This window comes from Solanum stenotomum, chromosome 1 (genome assembly GCF_019186545.1).
Source record: "Solanum stenotomum isolate F172 chromosome 1, ASM1918654v1, whole genome shotgun sequence".
Lineage (NCBI taxonomy): Eukaryota > Viridiplantae > Streptophyta > Magnoliopsida > Solanales > Solanaceae > Solanum > Solanum stenotomum.
In genome coordinates, this window is record NC_064282.1 from 57455327 (window position 1) to 57464853 (window position 9527).

The window sequence follows — 9527 nt, forward strand, 5'->3', positions numbered from 1 at the left end:
ATGAGCTCGGATAGTGGTTTGGGGTTCCCGTTTGAGGTAATTTCGCGATAAAACCTGACTGCTGTACCTTTTTCGAGTCCTTGTTTTTGGAATTTTTGTTTTGGTCATATCTCACTCATTTTAGCTCGGTTTTGGGTGATTCGAAGTCCCACGTGTTGAGAATTGTCGTGGCTTCATCGTAGAGTGTTCAAAGAGTGCTGGGCACCTTTTGATTTTCGTTTATTTCGAGTTTTGGACTGCTGCAGTAGGGTTTTTTTTAGTTGATTAAAGTGTGGTTTCTTGCTTATTGGTTCTTGCTATGTTTTGAGCCTCAGATTGTGTTCCATTTTAGAACACAAGTTTGGAGTGTTGTTTAGGGTCTCTTGACGGAGTCAAATTCGGATAGTTCGATGCGGGTCCCACGATTCCCGTTTTGACTCCAAAATTGACCCGTCTTAGTTTGTTGTGATTTTGGTGTCTAAATAACCGTAGAAACGTTGTGACTCTATTTTTGATAGCGGGGCAGCGTTTCAAGACTGTTCGGAAAAGGAAAGCTTCGATAAAGTGATTGGAGAGTGCACGGTTGGCCTTAAGGTAGGCTACGACTTTCCTTCTTTTAGATTGAGCTTAATTGTGTAAAAACACGTTGATTGGAGTGAATTGGGGGTGGGTACCAGTTTACTACCTTACTTTGATTAGATACCTCATGTTAGGATCGATTGGCCATATTTCGGGTATAGTATCATGTTATCCGGTTTAGTAGAGTTGCATGTCTATGTGCTAAATGCTATTGTATGCTTGTATGCTTTGTATTGTATGCCTTAGTCTAGGTTAGGCTAGCATTGCCTCAGACTTATGACCCGTGTGGGCTGGATAGCCTTGACTTTCTGCCGACGTCGTTCGGATGACTTAGCTCCTTGTAGACTGGAGTAACAGACTTGATTCTGATATTTTGAGCCTTAGATTAGGCGTTATCGCTTCTTGCTGCACTTCTGTATCTTATCCCTCGCTTTCTGCGGTTCCGGCGCATTCTCAAAGGTTTGGTGTATCACTAGAGGCGTGGGATTGAGATAGTATAGGCTTGGAGCCTTTTCTGTGATTTCTTAGAGTGGACGGCGTTCCACGATGGTTATTGTGGGATTGGATCCTATTGGAGATACCATCACCCTCGGGGTCGTTCTTTCTAACTGGGCTGGGAACGTATCGCTGGTTGGGTAGACTCGATGATATCGGCGATCGCCCCCGGGCCTCTCTTTCTAGCTGGGCTGGGAGTGTGCTGCTGGCTGGGTGTCCCCGGGTCGCTCTTTCTAGCTGCGCTGGGAGTTGACTGCATGGTAGGACGACTCGCTATATCTACCTCACTCACGGGTCCCTCTTTCTAGCTGGGCTGGGAGTGGACTGTTTGGTTGGGTGCCCCCTAGGGTCACTCTTTCTAGCTGGGCTGGGAGTGCACTGCTGGCTGGGTGGAGTCTGATGGATTATCTTAGTTACTTTGGGCTGAGAGCCCGATTTTCTTCTTTCTCAATAGACTTAGCTTTTCTGTGTACCTGTCGAGCTTATGGGGGTTTGTTCAGGTTTTATTTGAGCTTGTGCACAAGTGTACCTTCTGGGCTTATGGGGTCCAGTTAGGTTTAGTCTAGTTGTACTTAGTTTGTTTCTGGTATGCTCGTGCGCTTTCTTTTCTTATCCGTTTTGACCTCTCTGTGTCTAGATTTTATCCTTTCTTATTGTTTTTACCCTTTTTGCTCAGTCGGCCTATGATGCCTACTAAGTACCTGTTGTGTTGGTACTCATGCTACGCTCTGCATATATTTCGTGATGCAGGTCCCAGTACCAGTTACCAGCGGTGATTAGTTCCAGCCTTCTTTTGCAGTTGTGATTCGGAGACGAGGGCGAGCACTTGGCGTTCTGGGGTTTGTTCTGTCTCCTTCTTTTGTTTTAGCTAGTCTTGTTGTCTTTGAGACACGCTCTGTTGTGGTCCACTTTTGGGACTTGTACTCTTTATTAGATAGCTCTGTACTAGTGACTTCCAGGTTCTGGGAGGGATTTCTGTATATATTTATTTTGGGTTGCTTCCGCCTTGTTATCCTTGTTTAGATTATTGTTTTCGCTAGTTTATGCCCTTCTACTCGATGCTTGATGTTCTGGGTTACGGGTTGGCTTACCTACTGGTACGGTATAGTAGGTGCCATCATGACTCGAGAAATCGGGTCGTGACAAATTGGTATCAGAGCCTCAGGTTCACCGGTCTCACTTGTACAGATCCAACATCTAGTAGAGTCTTGCGGATCGGTGCGGAGACGTCCGTAACTTATCTTCGGAAGGCTACAGGATGTCCTTAGAAAGATTTCCTCTTTTGTTTCACTTTCGTGCAGCATGTGTCTTATTGGTTCCTTAAGATCTCACTTGTTTCACTCTTTCGCAGGATGGCTCGCTCGCGAGGTGGCGCGGCCGGGGGTGATGCACCCAGGCCTGCAGACAGAGCCCCAACTTGGGGTAGACGCCGACCCCGAGATCGAGAGAGGGCCGCAGCATCAGTCCAGGAGAGAGAGGAGGATCTAGAGCCAGTAGCAGACCCTTCAGCACTTCGTATACCAGATCAGCCGGTGGGGCCTGGGCCATCCCAGCCGCCAACCGAACTAGTTTTGACTCCAGATCTCCAGGCCGCTATTGCTCAGCTCTTAGGTGTGCTTGGGGGGATACAGCAGCCACCTGCCCCAGCTACACTAGCACTAGTACCGCAGGATCAGCCTTCAGTGAGGGCACCTCAGGTCCAGGTACCACCTGAGGGAGTACAGCCCTTGGCAGCGGATAGACCTATGTCGCTTGAGGACCAGAAGATGCTTGGTGTGTTTCTCAGGTTGACACCACCGAGGTTTTCTGGGGCTGTGGGTGAGGATGCCCACGAGTTTCTTACTACTTGCCATGGGAGGCTTCGCACTTTGGGCCTTGTGGAGTCTAGAGGGGCCGACTTCATTGCTTACCAGCTAGATGGGCTAGCTAGGCAGTGGTGGCGCACATTCATTCAGACCAGGCTAGTTGGATCTCCACCGGTATCATGGGATGAGTTTTCTGAGGCCTTCTTGGCCAAGTTTATCTCTCGTAGCGTCAGAGACCGCCTCAGGGATCAGTTCTGCAGGTTGGAGCAGGGTTCCATGTCGGTGGCAGAGTACGAGACTAGGTTCCACGAGCTCTCCCGTCATGTCGAGATGATATTACCTACAGAGGAGAAGAGAGTTAGGTGCTTTGTTCGTGGGTTGAGATTGCAGCTTCGGCTTGAGACCCAGTCCTTAGTTTCTGCGGGTCGATCTTTTTTAGACGTAGTTGACCATGCTAGTACTATGGAGCATCTTCGTCGCGAGGCCCAAGGGGGCAGCGAGAAGAGGGCTAGGCATGAGGGCAGCTACAGTGACTCACGCCCCAGGTCTAGAGATTATCATGACAGGGCCGGACGACGGTTTCGACAGGGTCAGTCTAGCAGACCTACACAGGCCTCTCTTCAGGCATCAGATGGTGGTCGGGGTGAGGCTAGTTCGAGTCAGGGCCGCGAGGTGTTTCAGTCGGGTCCTTCAGGCCATGGTAGTCGTTCTTCTGGGAGTCGCCCTCGACAGGGTTGCTTTGAGTGTGGTGAGATGGGTCATTGGGCCAGGGACTGCCCTCAGCATTGTCGGATTGGTCCCGCTCCTCATGCAGCTCCCCCAGCTTTACCAGCACCTCCAGTTAGAGGCCGTGGTCTAGGTCAGGACCGTAGAGGTGGTCAACAGGGTATACGAGGTGGTCCCCGAGTAGGCAGGTCAGGTGGTAGGTCTGATGGTCAGGGCAGAGGCAGACATAGCCACTTCTATGCAGCTCCAGCGAGGGCGGAGGCTGAGGCGTCAGACGATGTGATCACAGGTACTATTCTTTTATGCCAGCAGCCCACCTTGGCTTTATTTGATCCAGGCTCTACTTTTTCGTACATTTCTGTTTACTATGCCTCTCGATTGAGTATGATGTCTAAGCCTCTGGTAGCGCCGTTGCGTGTGTCGACCCCCGTGGGTGAGTCTTTAGTAGTGGATCAGGTATTTCGATCTTACTTAGTTACTATCCAGGGGCGTGACATCCAGGCTGACCTTATATTGCTTGACATGGTTGATTTCGATGTGATTCTGGGCATGGATTGGTTGTCCCTTTATCGCGCTATTTTAGATTGCTTTTCTAAGACCGTTACCTTAGCCATTCCCGGTATTCCTCTGGTGGTGTGGCAGGGATCTCGTGGTAGCACACCAATTGGGGTTATTTCTTTTATTCGTGCGAGGAGGCTAGTGGTTAGCGGATGCTTATCATATTTGGCCTATGTACGTGATGTGAGTAGGGAGGTTCCTCCGGTTGAGTTAGTTCATGTTGTTCGTGACTTCATAGATGTGTTTCCTACTGATCTACCTGGCCTACCCCCAGAGCGTGATGTTGATTTTCCGATTGAGCTTGAGCTAGGTACTCGGCCTATTTCTATTCCGCCATATCAGATGGCTCCTGCAGAGCTCAAGGAGCTCAGTGTTCAGCTTCAGGATCTCTTGGGTAAGTGATTTATCAGACCTAGTGTATCACCTTGGGGCGCTCCCGTTCTTTTTGTTAAGAAGAAGGACGGTACTATGCGCATGTGCATTAACTATAAACAGTTGAATAAGGTGACAGTGAAGAATTGATATCCTCTACCTAGGATCGATGACCTATTTGACCAGCTACAGGGAGCTTCAGTGTTCTCTAAGATTGATTTGAGGTCCGGTTACCACCATTTGAAGATTAGGGTAGCGGACATCCCTAAGACTGCATTTAGGACCCGTTATGGCCATTATGAGTTCTTGGTGATGTCATTTGGGTTGACTAATGCCCCTGCTGCCTTTATGGACTTGATGACGCGCGTGTTCAGGCCTTATCTTTCGTCATAGTGTTCATTGATGACATTTTGATATACTCGCGGAGTAAGGGTGATCATGAGCATCATTTGAGAGTTGTGCTCCAAACTTTGAGAGATCAGCGGCTTTATGCCAAGTTCTCAAAGTGTCAGTTTTGGTTAGACTCTGTGGCGTTCTTAGGGCATGTTGTATCTAAGGAGGGCATTATGGTAGATCCGACGAAGATTGAGGCAATTCGTGATTGGGTTAGGCCCACCTCAGTTACTGAGATTCGTAGCTTCGTCGGACTAGCAGGCTACTACAGACGATTTGTGGAGGGTTTCTCTACCTTGGCAGCACCTCTGACCCGGTTGACTCATGTTGATGTTCCCTTTGTTTGGTCAGAGGAGTGTGAGGCGAGCTTTTTGAGGCTCAAGGAGTTATTGACCACCGCTCCAATATTGACTTTTCCAGTTGAGGGCGAGGGCTTCACGATATATTATGACGCATCCGGCGTTGGTTTGGGTTGTGTATTGATGCAGCAGGGCCGGGTTATTGCTTATGCGTCGAGGCAGCTTAAGATTCATGAGCGCAACTACCCCACCCATGACTTAGAGTTGGCGGCGGTAGTTTTCGCACTTAAGATTTGGAGGCACTACTTGTATGGAGTTCGATGTGAGATCTATACCGATCACAGGAGTCTTCAGTACATCATGAGNTTGGCGGCGGTAGTTTTCGCACTTAAGATTTGGAGGCACTACTTGTATGGAGTTCGATGTGAGATCTATACCGATCACAGGAGTCTTCAATACATCATAAGCCAGAGGGACCTTAATTCGAGGCAACGTCATTGGATTGAGCTCCTAAAGGACTATGACCTCTCTATTCTCTATCATCCGGGCAAAGCGAATGTGGTAGCGGACGCCTTGAGCCGAAAGGCGGTGAGTATGGGTAGTCTAGCCTTCTTATCTATTAAGGAGCGACCCTTGGCTATGGACATTCAGTTCTTAGTCAATAGCATAGTTCGGTTGGATATCTCAGATTCTAGACGTGTCTTGGCCCATATGGGAGTTCAGTCTTCCTTGCTTGACAGGATCCGTGGTTGTCAGTTTGAGGATGAGGCCTTGGTGGCCCTTAGAGATCGAGTGTTAGCGGGTGATGGTGGTCAGGCTACCTTAGATCCTGATGGAGTGTTGAGACTCACCGGCCGAATCTGTGTTCCAAGAGTTGGGATTTGATACAGTTGATACTTTCTGAGGGCCATGAGTCTAGATATTCTATCCATCCGGGCACAGTCAAGATGTATCGTGATTTGAGGCAACATTACTGGTGGAGTGGCATGTGGAGAGATATTGTTGACTTTGTTTCCCGTTGCTTGTGCTGCCAACAGGTAAAGGCCGAGCATTTGAGGCCAGGTGGTGTGTTTCAGAGATTACCCATTCCGGAGTGGAAGTGGGAGCGTATCACTATGGACTTCATTGTGGGGTTGCCTCGGACTCCTAGAGGTGTTGACAGGATTTGGGTCATCGTTGATCGATTGACCAAGTCAGCACATTTCCTTCCTGTTCAGTGTTCATTTAGCGCCGAGAGGTTGGCTCGTATCTACATTCGGGAGGTGGTTCGACTTCATGGGGTGCCAGTTTCTATTATATCAGATCGGGGTTCTCAGTTCACGTCCAGCTTTTGGAGGATTTTTCAGGATGAGTTGGGCACTCAGGTTGACCTTAGCATAGCTTTCCACCCGCAGACGGATGGCCAGTCGGAGCGTACTATTCAAGTCCTTGAGGATATGTTGCGGGCATGTGTTATGGATTTTGGAGGTCAGTGGAACCAGTTCTTACCTTTGGCGGAGTTTACGTACAATAACAGCTACCACTCTAGTATTCAGATGACCCCATTCGAGGCATTATATGGTAGGCGTTGTCGCTCTCCAGTTGTTTGGTTTGAGTCTACAGAGCCTAGGCCACATGGTACAGATTTGTTGCAGGAGGCTCTGGATCAGGTGAGGGTGATTCAGAATAGGCTCAGGACGGCTCAGAGTAGGCACCAGAGTTATGCGGATCGGAGGCGCCGACCTTTGAGATTCTCTGTTGGTGATCGGGTATTCCTCCGTGTGTCGCCCATGAAGGGCGTGATGAGGTTTGGGAGGCGGGGCAAGCTTAGCCCCAGGTACATTGGGCCTTTTGAGATACTCCGGACAGTTGGGGAGGTTGCTTATGAGTTGGCCCTACCTCTAGCATTTTCAGCCATCCACCTGATTTTCCATGTCTCGATGTTGCGGCGGTATGTTCCTGATGAGTCTCATGTGCTCCAGTATGATGCAGTCGAGTTGGATGATCGTTTGACATTTGTAGAGGAGCCAGTTGCCATTCTAGCCAGAGATGTGAGGAGATTGCGCTCGAGAGCCATTCCCGTTGTTAAGGTCCATTGGAGGCATCGCCCAGTCGAGGAGGCTACCTGGGAGACCGAGCAGGAGATGCGAGAGCAGTTTCCCAGCTTGTTTGAACCATCAGGTACTTCTTGACCCTTACTTTCGCGGACGAAAGTCCTTTTAGTAGTGGATATTGTAATGACCCTCTTGGTCATTTTTGTGTCTTGCCTTTTGTGTGTCGTTTAGAGTGTTTCTGTAGCGACCCCAAGTCATTTATGACTTGCTGGGACTGACATTTCGGTCACCTGGTCGTTCGTTTGGTATTGGTATGAGTTTTTGTGTTTTGGAGCTTATGAACCTTGAATGATCATTTTCGATCAAAAGTTCAAGAAGATGACATCGGAATCCAATTCTGACGATTCCATCAGCTCCGAAAGGGTCATTTTAAGCTAGTAGCATGGTCGACATGACTCCCGAGGTTTTCAGTGTGAGTCGGTGTGATTAGGCGTTTTAGCCTTTGAATTTTGGCTTAGGTTTGACTTTGGTCAACATTCTGAGTAAACGCGCTCGGATGAGAATTCCGTCAGTCCAGTTAGCTCCGAAATGTCGAGTTTGGTCTAGATTGACCCTTCTTTTGTGTCCCGAGATTTTTGATATCTTTCCGAGCCCTTTTGTGGGTTTTGGCTTAAAATGGCCTTTGGAAGTGGGACCCACTTTTTATCGAAATGACCTCTGATGAAAATTTCAACTGCGCTGTTGAGTCTGGAATATCGAATTTGGTATGGTTGCATATCTCGTTTGCGTGCACGGGGTTCCGAACGAGATCGGAGCACCTCGTCGGAGTTTTAATTTTTTTGAAAATTGCAGAAAATCTGCTATTAATTGCAGAAAATCAGTCATTTTCCCCAAACTTCAAACCCTCATCTCTCTCTCATCTCTCAACCGATTTGGGTGATCCAAAAGGCTAAGTTGTGAGATTTTTCGAGGACAACGTGTTGGTGAGCTCGGATAGTGATTTGGAGTCCCCGTTTGAGGTAAATTTCGAAAAACACCTGCTGCCAGACCCTTTTTGTGAGTTTGTTTTTGGGAATTTTTAAGACTTGTTTTCTTAGCCATTTTAGATCCGATTTTGGTGATTTTTGAGGCTATCTTGAGTGGTTTTTCGAGGAGAACATTGTGGTGTTGTTAGATTTTACTGTAGATCGCCCGTTTTTGGTAAAAACGCTGAATTAGCTGCTGTCCCATTTCAATTCTTTTGAGAAAATTTGGGTTTTAGTTGCTTGTTGATATTGTGTTGTTCCCGAGCCCCGAATTGTGTCCCATTATGGGAAATGAGCTGGGGGAACTGGTTAGGACCCACTTTTGGGGCTAATTTCGGAATTTTCTGTGTGGGTCCCACGATTCCCGTTTTGACTCCAAAATTGACCCGTCTTCGTTTGTTGTGATTTTGGTGTCGAAATGACCGTAGAAACGTTGTGACTCTATTTTTGATAGCGGGGCAGCGTTTCAAGACTGTTCGGAAAAGGAAAGCTTCGATAAAGTGATTGGAGAGTGCACAGTTGGCCTTAAGGTAGGCTACGACTTTCCTTCTTTTAGATTGAGCTTAATTGTGTAAAAACGCGTTGATTGGAGTGAATTAGGGGTGGGTACCAGTTTACTACCTTACTTTGATTAGATACCTCGTGTTAGGATCTATTGGCCATATTTTGGGTATAGTATCATGTTATCCGGTTTAGTAGAGTTGCATGTCTATGTACTAAATGCTATTGTATGCTTGTATGCTTTGTATTGTATGCCTTAGTCTAGGTTAGGCTAGCATTGCCTCAGACTTATGACCTGTGTGGGCTGGATAGCCTTGACTTTCTGCCGACGTCGTTCGGATGACTTAGCTCCTTGTAGACTGGAGTAACAGACTTGATTCTGATAGTTTGAGCCTTAGATTAGGCGTTATCGCTTCTTGCTGAACTTCTGTATCTTCTCCCTCGCTTTCTGCGGTTCCGGCGCATTCTCAAAGGTTTGGTGTATCACTAGAGGCATGGGATTGAGATAGTATAGGCTTGGAGCCTTTTCTGTGATTTCTTAGAGTGGACGGCGTTCCACGGTGGTTATTGTGGGATTGGATCCAATTGGAGATACCATCACCCTCGGGATCGTTCTTTCTAGCTGGGCTGGGAACGTATCGCTGGTTGGGTAGACTCGATGATATCGGCGATCGCCCTCGGGCCTCTCTTTCTAGCTGGGCTGGGAGTGTGCTACTGGCTGGGTGTCCCCGGGTCGCTCTTTCTAGCTGCGTTGGGAGTTGA

At 48.1% G+C, this 9527-nt stretch overlaps 1 pseudogene; it reads left to right on the top strand.

The window, feature by feature from the left end:
• On the top strand, positions 1–9527 carry LOC125854695 (uncharacterized; annotated as a pseudogene).